Source organism: Ambystoma mexicanum, chromosome 11 (assembly GCF_040938575.1).
Source record: "Ambystoma mexicanum isolate Mex_15411 chromosome 11, UKY_AmexF1_1, whole genome shotgun sequence".
NCBI lineage: Eukaryota > Metazoa > Chordata > Amphibia > Caudata > Ambystomatidae > Ambystoma > Ambystoma mexicanum.
In genome coordinates, this window is record NC_090934.1 from 1,094,641,367 (window position 1) to 1,094,656,152 (window position 14,786).

The 14,786-nt window shown below is 47.1% G+C and overlaps 1 protein-coding gene across 1 annotated transcript in view; it reads left to right on the forward strand.

Annotated features, from left to right (window-relative positions):
* The window catches only part of MINDY2 (MINDY lysine 48 deubiquitinase 2), an 838,774-nt gene that overhangs the window by 637,833 nt on the left and 186,155 nt on the right, over positions 1 to 14,786 (forward strand). The window lies entirely within an intron of this gene.

The following is a 14,786-nucleotide window of genomic DNA, read 5'->3' on the forward strand; positions in this document are numbered from 1 at the left end:
CTCCGCTGACACACTGCCCTCTACACTTTCTCACTTGTCTGTACTTTACTCTCATTTGCAAAACCCAAAGCACCTCCTATGCCATTTCTGCACTACACCACTTTCCCTGTGTTCTGGTCCTTCCGGCACCCCTCTCTCCCCTGCACACATTGGTCACCCCGTGCTGCAAACCATGCCTATCTTTCATCTGCACTCTGTTCTTGTTCCCATCTCTCCTCTACCTTGCTCCTCTCTTTTTCTGTCCTCTGCCCCCTATCTACCCCGTTTCACTTTGCCGTCACACACACTCTACTGCACCCCAGTCCCTCGGTTCTCATTCCCCCATGGCCATCACCCCACAACTCTCATCTACAGTTACTCAACACTTTCTCCTCAGTCTTCAGAGCACTGTCGATATCCTGGCTTACATTTCATAGGTTTTCTCTTGCACGCCTTGCATGACCAACCACTCTATATAGCTTCTCAGAATAAGCTGGAACAGGCATGCCAGATCCATGACCTTAAAAGGGCCCATTGATACCTGCAAGCATTAACTCTTAAGAAATAGTCAGGAGCATGGATATTTGGAAGGGGGGGCACAGACACAGAAGTCACTAAATCCATGTAATGCTGAGACTCTACCCCCAAAATCTGATCGCACTGCAACTACTCAAGTACTCTGACAGAAACAGCCAGGCTGAATAAAACAGGGTGAAGCTTAGCCAAGACCTATAGAAAATTAGCACTTGATTTCTTTTAAGAGATGTGCAGGATAGGCACCAACAAATGATTTATTTTGGGCAGGAACAGAGTTCAGGTCTGTGCTGGTAATAGTTTGTTTTATGGAATATAATAACACTTTGGTCATAGCGCTTCATGCTAGATGCTTTCAGCTTCTAGACAATGTAATAACAGGTTTTATTACCCTCATTTGAACAACACTGAATTTATGAAAGGTTAAATGAACCCTGCTGCTGTGTTTGAACTAGCGAAATGCAGGTAGCCCTCATGTCAGAGACCAAGCTTTACGTTTGGTGCCATCCAAACGTCAAGCAGGTGTGAGTTGGTGGGAAGAGGTGGAGGGGTGTGCCTTAAGTGAGGCCTACTGATATTAGAGTGTACATCAAGTGTTTTCCCTTGCCTACCTTAGAAATTACTATGGAAAAGAGCACACATGCCACGTAGCGGCCCTTCTTGAGATTGGCTCATCCTCATTTTACTTTATATGGTTTCATGAGGATTTCGTATGCAATGTCAGGCTATCTCAGGCAGTGTCTGCAGTTTGCAAGCCAGACCTGGGGTACAAGGACATCTTGGAGAAAATCCAGTCTTCGCCAGATTGTGTGATCCTGGGTGAATCGGGTGACCCCCCCCCCCCCCTGACTGTGCATTATTTTCTATATTAGTTCACTTGAGATCACCTAGAAGTGACTCTGTTGGCAGTGTACGCTATAACAAAATGCCTAAATCGTAAATGTTCTAACAGAGTTTCTTGTTGCTCCATGTATGCTAAGCATGTTGGGTGAGTGTGAAGAAGGACAAAGTGTCACTGCAATAGATGTCACCTCCAGCTGGGGGACGGGGTCTTATTTTGGGAAGCAGTTATAGATGCAAAGAATTTGTAATGTTTTTTTGCAGAGAAACGTATCTGGTGCAGTCAGCGTGATCCAACTCTAAGGAAATAAACTAGAAACAGTCTCAAAGTAACCTGACGGTTTAGGGGCACTGGTGTAAGCAGCAAAAATAATAGTCACGCCCTTCTCCTTAAAAAAGGCAATACATAAATATATTAAATGGTGTTGTGGCATTTGTATAGAAACTGCATGTACATGTCAATATATACCGGCTCTCATTGTGCACCCTTGATCCTCGCTTGTATAGGTGAATGGCCTCTGTATGTTTTTGTGCAGCCTTGCAAGCCTGCGTTGGCCAATGCTTGGAGCTTAAATGTGAGCCCTGGCTACCCATCAGTAAGGAGCGAACAAAGATCTGTTCCAAATGAATACTTACCAACCCTACAGATTTAGGCAGTAGGCTACTGCTTTTGAAGCAGCCCTACCGCCTACAGATTTCAGTGACCGCTCCTGCTTTTTACAGTGGCAAGTAATGTATGTGATTCTAAGGCAGGCTCCAGTACAGAGCATGCAACACATTAATTTGTCTATACAGTGGACTGGTAAGTAATTAGTTTGATTGCACTCAGACCAATCCACTGACCCGACAGTTGCGTGACTCTGTCCTGCACTCTTGCCAGTACAACAGTGAACCAGCAGTGAAAGCAAGTGGTAGAGTGTAACACCATCACACAGCATCTGCCGACAATTTGGTGTTAGCATTCAGAATTATACATTTTTAACATTTCAACATCTTTCCATGTTGTGCTGTTTGTATGTTTTTTATTTTCCTGTGACGTCATTGTTATGGGAATTATAATTTTTCAAACTTGAAAAATCCTACTTCGAAGGGATTGTGTCCTCCGACGTATTCCTTGTCTTAGATATCTCTTTCCAGCTTTGCTGGCCTCGGAAATATTTTCACTCTAGAGGGCGCTGCGCGTCGACATCCGCCGAGTCGATGTCCCTCGACAGCCGCCGTATCGACGTCGACGTCATCCTGCCTATAAAGGCCGCGCGCAGCGTCCGTTGCTCAGTTCCGTTTTTCCGTGCTTACTCAGTGCCTCGGAATATCGTTGCTCAGTTTCGTAGAGAATTATTCCATTTTCCTCGAGATATTCAATCCATACTCGATGGCTTCCTCGTCTGAACCGACGACTCCTCGGTCCGGTTTAAAAAAATGCCGAGACTGTGGGAAAAAGATGTCGCTGACTGACCCTCACAGGGTCTGTCTGTGGTGTTTGGGAGCTGAACACCATTGTTCGGAGTGCGAGGACCATATGTCCATGACAGCTAAGGCCCTGAAGGAGCGTAGGGGGAAGCTGGAAAAAGGTAAGACTTCTAAAGCTTCTTCTTCCTTGACAAAGTCGAGACATTCGTCTCCTCTTCACCATTCACGCTCCAGGTCTCGAAGCGGGTCCCATCACTCCTCGAGATCGAAGCACTCGAAAAGGAGACGCCGAAGATCCCCTTCTTCGTCCTCCTCTTCCTCTGTTTCACCAAAGAGAATCCCTTGCCCCACAAAACATATTTCCCGGCTGAATGGGAGGAATTCCGAAAAAATATGATGAGCGTCTTTGAGAAAGCGGCCTCGACCCCCTCGAAAACTGCTGAGAGCGATGCTCTAGTCGAAAGACCCGAAGGTCCAAAACGCTGCGAGTAGCAGCACCCGGCGAAGGAAGCTTCTCGAGCGCGTCACAAACCCTCGAGTAAAGCAAAGACCTCAAATCCTTCTTCGAAGGTTCCGTCGACGCCGTCAACGAGGGTTCCGTCGACGCCGAGGTCGGTGTCTTCGACGCCGTTGTCGAAGGGACCTTCGACACACGGGTCTGTCGACTCGACGCCATCCTCAACACTGGCGTCGACGCCAAGGAAAGTCACGGTTGCGGCGCACACAGTGGCTATTCCCAGGTCTTCGATGACGATGTCGTCGAGATTGTCGACATCCTCAAGCAGAATTCCGATTCTGTCGAGGACCCGAGGCCTCCATCTTTGTTTTCGACGCCACGTTCGAAGCCTTCGACTTCGGCGTCGACGACATCGACATTTTCGAGGCCGATTACAACAAGTTTGGCACCCTCTGCCTTGGAGATGGGTTTCACACCCTTTGTGAGTTCAGACCAATTGAGAACAATGTCCTCAATTATGGAAGAGGGAGAACTGTCTGACCAAGAAGAGACATTTGAGTTGCAGGGATCTGCAACCCCAGTTCAAGAGGAGTTATCCTCAGAGGAACGCAGATTAAAGGAACTCCATGATTCCTTACATGAGGCAAGTGTTTTAGACACTTCCCCAGAGGTGGAGTTCGCTAGGCCAGACCCGGGGGAGCATGCTGAAACCCTTTATAGAGCCTTAACAGTCAGGATCACAGAATTTATGGGGTGGTCAACACCTTCACAGGCTTTCCAAGAGGATGGCCTCACGGATATTCTTGATAAAGGTCCACAGGAGGATCCTGTAGTACCTTTTCATAAAGCTCTTCAAAGAAAAATCATGACGAACTGGAAAACCCCAGATGTCGTCCCGGCAGTAAATAAAAAACTGTCTACTAAATACAGGGTATCTTCTGCAGACCCGGAGTTTTTGTCAAAACACCCATCCCCAGAAAGTCTGGTGGTACAGGCAGCATCTTCTACTGACATCAAGACTGCTTACCCTACCGTCCCACAGGACATGGACGATAAAAAATACGATGCTATGGCTAAGAAAGACTTTTCGGCATGTAGCATGGCGTTAAAATCTATTAATGCTACTTGCACCCTTGCTAGATTCAGCCATACACATTTGGGAGTGTGCTCTACAGCGGCTGACTGCATCCCGGAGGGAGAAGAAAGGGAGTCGTTCCTAAATATCATAAAGGACGGTAAAGACGCTATGTGCGAATCCCTCCAGACGGGCATTGATTCGGCTGACAGTATCAGCAGAGCAATGGCGGCAAGTACAACAACCAGGAGATTTGCTTAGTTGAGAAAGTCTGGTTTTGCCCCAGATGTGCAAGCCAGGCTCTTGAACATGCCATTTGATGGCTCTTCTTTGTTTGGGAAAAAGGCGGATGACAGTTTAGAAAAACTGCAAACATCAAAGGCAGCAGCAAAATCCCTAGGCGTTGCAATCCGTCAGACACCTTTTCGTCCCACAGGAACCTCTGCGAGAGGCAAGTCCTTTCGCTTCTACTCCGCATTCGGAAGAGGTAGAGGACGACCGGCTTAAAGGGGACAAAGAAGAACTACCCGAGGTGGACGGGGTAGATATTCAAAAGCCGCAGCAACAGCAGGTGCCTCTTTACCATCGGCATCTGCATCAGCCGCCCCAAAACCACTCTGAGGACTTCCCTCACAAGACACCTGTAGGAGGCAGGTTAACTCAACATCTGGCAGAATGGCAGGCTATCACGTCAGATGCTTGGGCATTGGAGACAGTTGCACAAGGTTACTGCCTGCCTCTCCTACGCATATCTCAGAGTCATCCACCGGGGATCAGCTCTCAAAAAGCTCCAGATCCGCTCCTCTTGCAGGAAATTTTAGACCTGCTAGAGAAAGGTGCCATAGAACCGGTACTTGTAGCGGAGAGGAACAAGGGCTGGTACTCCCCTTACTTTCTCATACCAAAGAAAGACGGAGGACTGAGACCCATCTTGGACTTGCGAGAATTGAACAAATTCCTCAGGAAAGACAAATTCAAGATGGTAACTCTTTCTCAGATCCTTCAGGCCCTTCAGTTCCAGGACTGGTTGGTATCTCTGGACCTTCAGGACGCTTATTTCCATGTGCCAATCCATCTCAAACACAGGAAATGCCTGAGGTTCGCAATTGGCAACTCTCATTATCAATTTCGAGTGCTGCCATTTGGGCTGACCTCCGCCCCGAGGGTCTTCACCAAGTTAATGTCGGTAGTGGCTGCAAGTCTAAGGAGGGAAGGGATTCACGTCTGCCTCTACCTGGACGATTGGTTGATCAGAGCTGTATCTTCGGAACAAGCTCAGATCCAGCTAGATAATGTTTGCCACTCCCTTCACAGACTGGGCTTCTCCCTCAATTTAAAGAAGTCACAAATGATACCATCGCAGAGACTCCAGTTCATCGGAGCGATCCTGGACACTTCCCTGGGAAAAGCCTCGCCACCAGAGGTGAGGGCTCAAGATATTCTACAGATGGTCACCAAGTTTCAAAATGCCCAACGTCTCCCAGCCTTCGACTTTTTGAGGTTGCTAGGCCTCATGGCATCCTGCATTTTCCTAGTGCCAGAGGCTCGCCTGAGAATGAGATCTCTCCAGTGGGCACTGAGAACTCAGTGGTCACAACTCTCAGGGAGAATGACGGATCTTCTTCAGGTTCCCGACAGGGTGGCTCGAGACCTTCAGTGGTGGGCCTGTCAGGAGAACATTCTGAAAGGAGAGCAGTTTTAGCAACCCTGGCCGGAGATAAGGGTAGTCACGGATGCCTCACTCAAGGGATGGGGAGCCCACGCCAACGACTTGACCATCAGCGGTCGTTGGTCTCCATCGGAGTCCAGACTACATATCAACCTGTTAGAGCTGAGGGCCATCAGACTTGCGCTGAAGGCTTTTCTGCCATCTGTACAAGGAAAGAATGTCCTGATAAGGACGGACAACACAGTGGCCATGATTACCTCAACAAAAGAGGAGGCGTAGGATCACTACTGCTGTACAGAGAGGTGATGCAGCTCTGGTTTTGGGCAATCCAAGAAGGAATCTCTCTATCGGCAGTTCACCTAGCCGGAGAGAAGAACTTGACAGCGGACGCTCTGAGCAGGCAGAGCAGTGTCTCCCACGAGTGGGAACTAGCTCAGGAAGTCCTTCAAGAGATCTTTGCCCTTTGGGGAACCCCTCCGGTGGATCTGTTCGCCACCAGTGTCAACAGGAAGTGCGATCTGTTTTTGTTCAAGGGAATTTCCCCCAAGAGGAGCTCTAGGAGACGCGTTCATAGTGGACTGGGAGTTTCCACTCCTGTACGCGTTTCCACCGGTCCCTGTCATTCCTCAAATGATCAGGAGGTTGAGAAGATTCCGGAAAACCATGATCCTAATTTCCCCGGATTGGGCCAGGAGAACGTGGTACCCGGACCTTCTAGACTTGTCCATCTGCCCTCCAATTCGACTTCCACTCGGAGAGAATCTGCTCTCACAGAAGGGAGGTCAGGTTCTCCATCCAGACATCAAAACCCTCAACCTTCACGCTTGGCTTCTGAAAGGTTGAGGTACAAGGATTGGGACCTCCCTGATGACGTTATGGAGGTGTTGCTTTCGGCAAGAAGGCCAGCAACAAAATCTTTATACCGCTGCCGTTGGAACAGATTTTGCAGCTGGTGTAGGGAAAAGAATATCGATCCCTTTTCATGTGGTACACCAATGGTTTTGTCCTTCCTACTTTATTTAGCTAATTCAGGCCTTCAAGTTGGCACCATCAAGGGCTATCTCGCAGCGCTATCCATCTTTAAGCTCACTGCGGAAGAATCATCCTATTTCAAGTTACCCTTGGTAATACAGTTTCTAAAGGGGTTAACTAACGTTTATCCCCAAGACCATTCCAGGTTCCCCTATGGGATTTAAATTTAGTCCTAACTTTCCTGATGGGCACACCTTTCGAACCACTCCACTCTTGTTCGTTAAGATTTCTTACCCTTAAGACTGTTTTATTAGTAGCACTTACATCTGCTAGAAGGGTGAGCGAGTTACAAGCTCTTTCTTGTAAACCCCCTCATACAATTTTTCACAAAGACAAAGTTGTTCTGCAAGTGAAGCCTAATTTCCTCCCAAAGGTGGTTTCTGAATTTCATATCACTCAGAAGATTACCCTTCCATCTTTCTATCCTCCTCCCCATCCGGGGAAAGAGGAAGAGAGGTTACACAGATTGGACCCAAGAAGGGCTTTAAGTTTTTACATTAGTAGACTGGCTAGGATAAGACAAGCAAACCAGCTGTTTGTAGGCTACACAGGTCACAGCTGGGACTACCGATAACTAAGCAGACCATTTCCAGATGGATCATTTTAGCCATTTTGGAATGTTATAGACTGGCAGGAAAAGAGCCCCCTCAAAATCTTAGGGCTCATTCGACAAGAGGTATCGCAGCTTCATCGGCCCTCAAAAGAGGAGTGCCGGTTAGAGACATATGTGCGGCTGCCACATGGTCGTCCGTCCATACCTTTACACGGTTTTAGAACTTGGATTCCTCCTCCAGTCAGGAAACTAGGTTTGGAAGGGCAGTATTGCACTCTATTCATCAATAAGAGGAAGCATGAAGTCAGTACTCCCACCTCCAATAACAGAATACTGCTATGGGAGCCTATCTAAGATAAGGAATACGTCAGAGGACACAATCCCTTCGAAGAACAAGTTACTTCTTACCTTGTAACGTTCTTTCGATGGGATGTTCCTCCGACGTATTCCTTATCGACCCTCCCATCCATCCCCGCAGTACTACTTCCCTTGTTGTTGCAGCTTACGCTCCTTCAGGGTGATTCGTCTAGTCCAGAAAGAATTATTGTGGGCTACAAAACGGAACTGAGCAACGGACGCTGCGCGCGGTCTTTATAGGCAGGATGACGTCGATACGGCGGCTGTCGAGGGACATCGACTCGGCGGACGTCGACGCGCAGCGCCCTCTAGAGAGAAAACATTTCCGCGGCAAGCAAAGCTGGAAAGAGATATCTAAGATAAGGAATACGTCGGAGGAACATCCCATCGAAAGAATGTTACAAGGTAAGAAGTAATTTGTTCATCTTTTTGGTCACAGAATGTTGGCAAGTATGCAAATGTGATGTCCCTCTTTGGCAGTGGCTGGGGCACACTTTCATGAATTAAAAAATATGAGGGCGGCACTGGCAGGGCCTCAGGTTTTTCAATTCATGAAAGTGTGCCACTGCCAACGTCTCATATACAGTTTCTAAACACGTGCTGCACGTTGCAAACTGATCAGGGAATCCCTGCCTCTTAATGTTTCATTGAAACATTAAGAGGCCAGGATTCCCTAATGAGCTTTGCAATGTGCTGCGCATGTTTTTGAAACTGTATATCTGACATTGGCACATTAAATTCACCCCAAATACACTGCCAACGTCAGATATGCAGTTTATAAACACGCGTGGCACGGTGCAAACTGATTCCCTGATCAGTTTTGCAATGTGATGCGCGTGTTTAGAAACTATATCTGACATTGGCACAGCCGCACATTCCCTACCCATACCGCCCTGCAACTGGGAGAGGAGGGGGGGGACTTGACTGACTTACCTTATGGTAGCTGCTGCCTGCTCAGCCTGTTCTCACTCAATAACACACACGCTGTCACGTGCACAGAGTCAATGCAGCACAGGTCGCTGCCTGGCTTCTCCTTCGTTCTGAAAAACGAAGGCTGAGGCTGCGCAGCAGCGCACGTGCAGTTTGTTTGTTCCCCGGCCTGGGCACGTTCATTATGTGCAGGCACGGGGCCAGTGGCGTGTAACAAAATGTGCCCCCCCCCCTGCGCGCCACACTCTGGGCCGGCCTAGATTATCACGCTTGCGCAATATGCACAAATGTGCTCTTGAAGGGGTATGCCAGACACTGCACTAGGATAAATATATAAATGTGTTTTAATGCAATATACTGCACACTTTCTGAGAAAAACAGAAACATTGCCACAGTGTTTGCAATGGTTTTGTAGGTTAACACCAATCCAATACATGCAAGTTACCAACAGTGCACAGGGACATTAATGCTTTGCTATTAAAAATGCTATGCCACAATGAAAACATGTCCAAATGGCTGCACAATGTAGACTAGTGTAGACACATGATAACATTACAGTAAACATGCCAGGCCTCATTTAGACATACCTTGAGTGGTTGCACCAAAATGCCAGTCGAAGCAATAACATTCATCAAGAAGAGAACACACATTCAAGCCTGCGTCTGTGTGGCCTCTAACAACACAGCCAAACTCTTTAAAATCTGCAAGTAACTGGTCAATCCTGTTGCGGTCTTTACATCTCCTGTTCCCCCCCAGGCCCTCTGTTTGGCTGTGTTCTCTAACTTCTCTGCTAAAACCCAGGAAATCCTGTCCCCCATCTCCTCTTCCCCTCCCTCTTCCTCTCTTGGCCTCCCTTTGGCCAGCTCTACTTCTTTTCCCCCGTTCTCCTCTTTCTCTCTGTCAATACCTGATGAGGTTTCTAGACAAGTCCGATCTATGAAAGTGTTGTCCAAACAGGTGCTCCCCTGCTCCTCTAGAACCATCAAGGACCCTATTGACACCCTTGCTCCAGCCTTGGCTGATTTTTGTGATCACTTTCATTACTGGAACATTCCCCTCTCTCCTTAAGCACTCCCATGTGCACCCACTCCTCAAGAAGCCATCTGCCTTTCTTGCCTGCCTGGCAAACTATCACCCAATCCCCATGACCGATTTCTTGGGCAAACAGTCGGAAAAAACTGCCCATCTTACTCTCCACATTGAATCGGTTGGTTGTCGCCAAGACCATCAGTCTGGCTTCAGAACTGCCAAAGGCACGGAAACTGTTCTTCTGAACACCCGTGAAGATCTGCTCTCTAACCTTGATTACAGCATTCCTTCTGTACTAATCCTCCTTGATAGTTCCTCTGCTTTCGACACAGTCAACCACGCCATCCTGATTAATCGACTCCATGAGAACCTGGGCATCACGGATCAGGCTCTTGAGGGGCTGACCTCCTTCCTATTGGACTGCCCCACCCAGGTGCAACTTGGTCCCTTTCTCTCCACCACATGTCTCTATACCTGTGGCGTTCCTCAGGGCTCCATCCTCTCACCCTAGTTTTTCAACCTCTTCTTGGCCTCTTTGGCTCACCTGATCCCTACATTCTCCTCTTATGCAGCTGAAACTCGGCTTTCCTTCAGTCTCTCTCTCTCTCTGTCTCTCTGTCTCTGTCTCTGTCTCTCTCTCTCTCTCTCTCTCTCTCTCTCTCTCTCTCTCTCTCTCTCTCTCTCTCTCTCTCTCTCCAATTCAGGATTGCTGCACATCCACCAATCTCTCCCTTAATGTCAGTAAGATAGAGATCCTTCTCATTGGGACCCCTGCTTTCCCTCTTGCACTTTGGCTGCCCGCCTTGGGTTCTCTTCCTTTGCCTTCTTGCGAGGCAAAAGTAGTAATTTTTGACTCCACTCACACTTTCTCTCCTCACTTCTTGGACATCGCCAAGAAGTCCCACTACCAGCTGCTCCTCCTCAAAGGAACTCTTCCCTTTCTCACTTTCCCCCAGAAGCTTACTGTCTCCAGAGCCCTGGCTCTCTCTAGGCTGGACTACTAAAACAGCCTCTTTCTTAACCTACCTTCCTCTACTCTCTGCAACAAATCCAGAACAGGACTGCAAGATTTATCCTTGGCCTCAAGCCCAGGGATCATATCTCTCCAGCCCTGAAATCTCTCCACTCGCTCCCGGTTGCTGCAAGGATCAAGTTCAAGACCCTTTGCATTGCCCACAAAGCTTTCTGGACCCGGTCCCACACTACATCCAATGCTCTCTTCCAAAATACCTTCCTTGTCAAGCCCTCCGCTCAGCTACCTCCAACTCTCTAAGGGTTAGACGCTTCCCCGGGAAGAGAGTGGGGAGTAGATCTCTCTCCTATGCAGGTGCCTCCCTCTGGAAAGGCCTCCCTGCCCCTCTAAAACATGAACCGGACCACCTGAAGATCCAGAAGCAGCTCAAAATGTTCCTCTTCTCCTCTGCTTTCTCTCTCTCTCTCCCTCCCCTGCTGGCCTACCTGACCTACCTGTCTGCTGTACCGACTGGTTGCTGGGCTACCCTCACAGTCTCACTATGTCCAGACTCTTTCATGATCAGTCACCCCTGCACTGCCTCTGGGACTACCACGCACTTAGGGGCTGTAACTGTAACCTTACAGTCCCTTGTTCTCCTTGCACTACCCAGAGCCGCACTACCTTGGCTGCACTTACTCAGGGCATTGCTGCCCTGTTTTTCCCTCCCCTCTCCCCTGCACTCCCCCCACCCCCTCCCTTTCTCCTTGCACTTTTCATTCTCGCACCTGCACGATCTGAATGACACAAGGCCTAGTAAGATAGTTTACCTTGTCCTCCCTCTATCTTCCCTCCCGTGTCTTGTCGTGCCTAGAAACACTTGTGTACAGGCGCATTATAAATGACTTATATCATATCATTGTATCACAGATGCCCAGAAAAATATAATATGCCCCAATAAGAAACGACTATTCTGGCAGCCCCCAAATGCCAGTCTGGCCAAGTAATTACACTTAGCAGGACTGCTTTATCAGAAATGCCCAGTTATAAAAAAAAAAGTCATACCAAACTGAGGACTGACTAGACTAGCTGCACCAAAATACCTCTCAAGCCACTAATACCACATATCATGCCTGCTTAGCCTGGACATGGACAACCATTATGATTTGTCAGACAATCCTGCCCTCCCGCCCCCCACAAACATCCCCTCTCCCTCCCACCCCTACATCAACCTCCAAAATCAGCTCCTTGGCCCAGGATGACCTCCACCTCCCTCTTACTTGTCCCAGAGCTTATGTATGAGGCTCCTTGACTCACAGGTAAGTACTGGGATGAGGAAGAGTGGGACTAGAAGTAATGAAGATTACTGGTAGCTAAGTCAGGCATTACCCCCATGTACTTCTGCATCATCCAAGTACTTGTGTATGAGGCAGAGTGCCTCATACGCAAGTACTGGGACGAGGAAGAATAGAGCTATGAGTAATGAAGATTACCAATAGGTAATCAAGGCATTAAACGCAAGTAGTGGTGCAACACCATTGAGTTGACTGAGATTCATCACTCCTCCACCCATATCCCCCCCCCCCGCCCGCCAAAATGTTGTGCTATGTTGACTCGACCTGGCTGACCTTCAGAGCAGTTGCCGGACAGAACAGGATACAGATGTTAAACGGCACCTGGGTTTCGCTGTTAACAAGAGCCCAGCAATTACTAATATAAACCATTTCACTGTTAGTACCTGCATTCAAATGCCAAATTTTTTAGGCAATTGAAATCGTGATGTGGGTTTAGTACTTGCATGCCAAGGGAGTGATTGGAAGGGTAGAGGAGACCACTCAATTCCCGCAGCAGTCCATAAGTGGGAGCTTTCAACCTTAAAGGAGAGAGTTAACTGCTTGTAACATTGAAGCTACACTAGAATAGTCTAATTAAAATGCGTACAGAAATTAGATGCCCCACACAAATAAGTTTGCCCTTCCTCAACCGCCCATGAAGTTAGCGCCTCTCCCAACATTTGAAGTGTTAGCCCCCACAAAATGTAGGTTTTGTTGCACCCCTGAACACAAGCGCAACCACCATTCACAAACATGCACACACAGCCATCCATACATTTAAGTGTGTACCCTTTCACCTTACACTCACACACAAACCCGTCATGGGGTTGAGGGGAGCCCTATTACTTCAAAAATAAATTGTTTCTTTTTTAAGTCGCTTTGACTTCCATAAATAAATTATTTCGGTTAAGGAACGAACCATAACAGAAATAATTTCTTTATGAATGCAGAGTGACTTCAAAAAGATACTGTTTCTTTTTGAAGTCATAGGGCTTCCCCACCCCATGACATGGAGGCCTGCGGCCTAGGGTCTTCCATTGCAAGGGGTTGGGGGGATGCATTGGACTTCAAAAAGAAAGTTTCTTTTTGTAGTCACTCTGCCTTCATTAAGAAACAAATTATGTTACAGAAATAATTTCTTTATGGATGCAAAGTGAAATCAAAAAGAAAAACTATTTATTTTTTTGGGAAAAAAATATTTCTTTTATTTTTCTCCAATTGGGGCCACCTCCCAGGACATGTGCTGGTGGGGCCCCCTGCACCGCGGGGGCTGCAGGGGCCCCCGTTACGCCAGTCCTCGGGGCAGCAGAAGTTGCAGACAGTCTACTGCAGGGGTGCACAACTGATTTTGACAGGGGGCCGAAAGTACCTTACATGAGGGCTATAGTGGGCTGAAAAGTAAAAGTGGGCGGGCGGTAGGCGGGACATGTCAGGAGGCTTTTTCAACCCCCAATTTGTATTAAACACATGGAAAAAGAATATGCTTTTGAGGGGTAACGATTTTTATTGCATTTAAAACTTACATTTTGTACTACACATTTTCCATTATCATTTATTTCAATGTAGTTATTGTATATCGTCTGTTTAATTAAATTATATATATATTTTATTGACCCTTGATTGGACATTCCGTTATTTTGGACTGATATAGTTTGCTGTTTGGGTTGCCCAAGAGGAGTATGGCCTTCGTTGAGTACTTTTGCAAGCTTACAGTAGAGTCTACTGTAAGCTTGCAAAAGTAAAAGTAGACTGTACTATAACAGGCTGCAGTTGTATTTTACAGCAGATACACAAATAATCTGGGGACGATAAAAGCTATTATATCCCCCCACTTATAATTGTGGGGGGATTTGTCAACCAACCCCCCCATGTCCTACGCCCATGCCTTCTCTGCTTTCCTCTTCAGGATTTTCCCTTTTTTTGCATTTGCATTTCATATTAATGGGCCCATTGCTGTTATACTCTAGATGTGTTTTGAATAAGTTGCCTGTTAAGTATAGATTGCTGATGTTCGTCTTTCTGAAAATTCTAGAAACCATTTTTTTGCAACTTTGGTTATTAATTTTTCAAACATGAACAAAGATAAAAGCGCTGTAGTTTGAGACAATCCAGCTCATGTTATGCAGGTGTTATACCATTAGTAGTGATCGATTGCAGTCAAATCCCCTTCTCTTCCTCCTCCTTGCCCCGTTTCTGTGTCTCTGCTTTTACCTAAGGATTTTTATTTTTCTCTAGATTTTCATCCATGCTCAGGCATGTCCCCATGTCAGTTGCGGTCAGGGCTTTAAGTGGGGTAAGAAATCGAGGGGGGGGGCCCTCATTTGGGGGCGTGGCTTGTGGGAGGGGCGTGGCCTAAAAAGTACGCAAACCGTAGGGTATACACACAAATATATATAAATGTTATATATTTGTGTGCGTACCTTACTATGGTTTGTGTACTATGCAAGCCATCTTTTCTAAACATAGAAATATGTAACATATTTCTACGTTTATAAAAGATGGCTTGCAAAGTACACAAACCATAGTAAGGTACGCACACAAATATATAACATTTATATATATTTGTGTGCATACCCTACGGTTTGCCTAGTTTTCAGGCCATCTTTTTTAAACATTTCAGGTTTATAAAAGATGG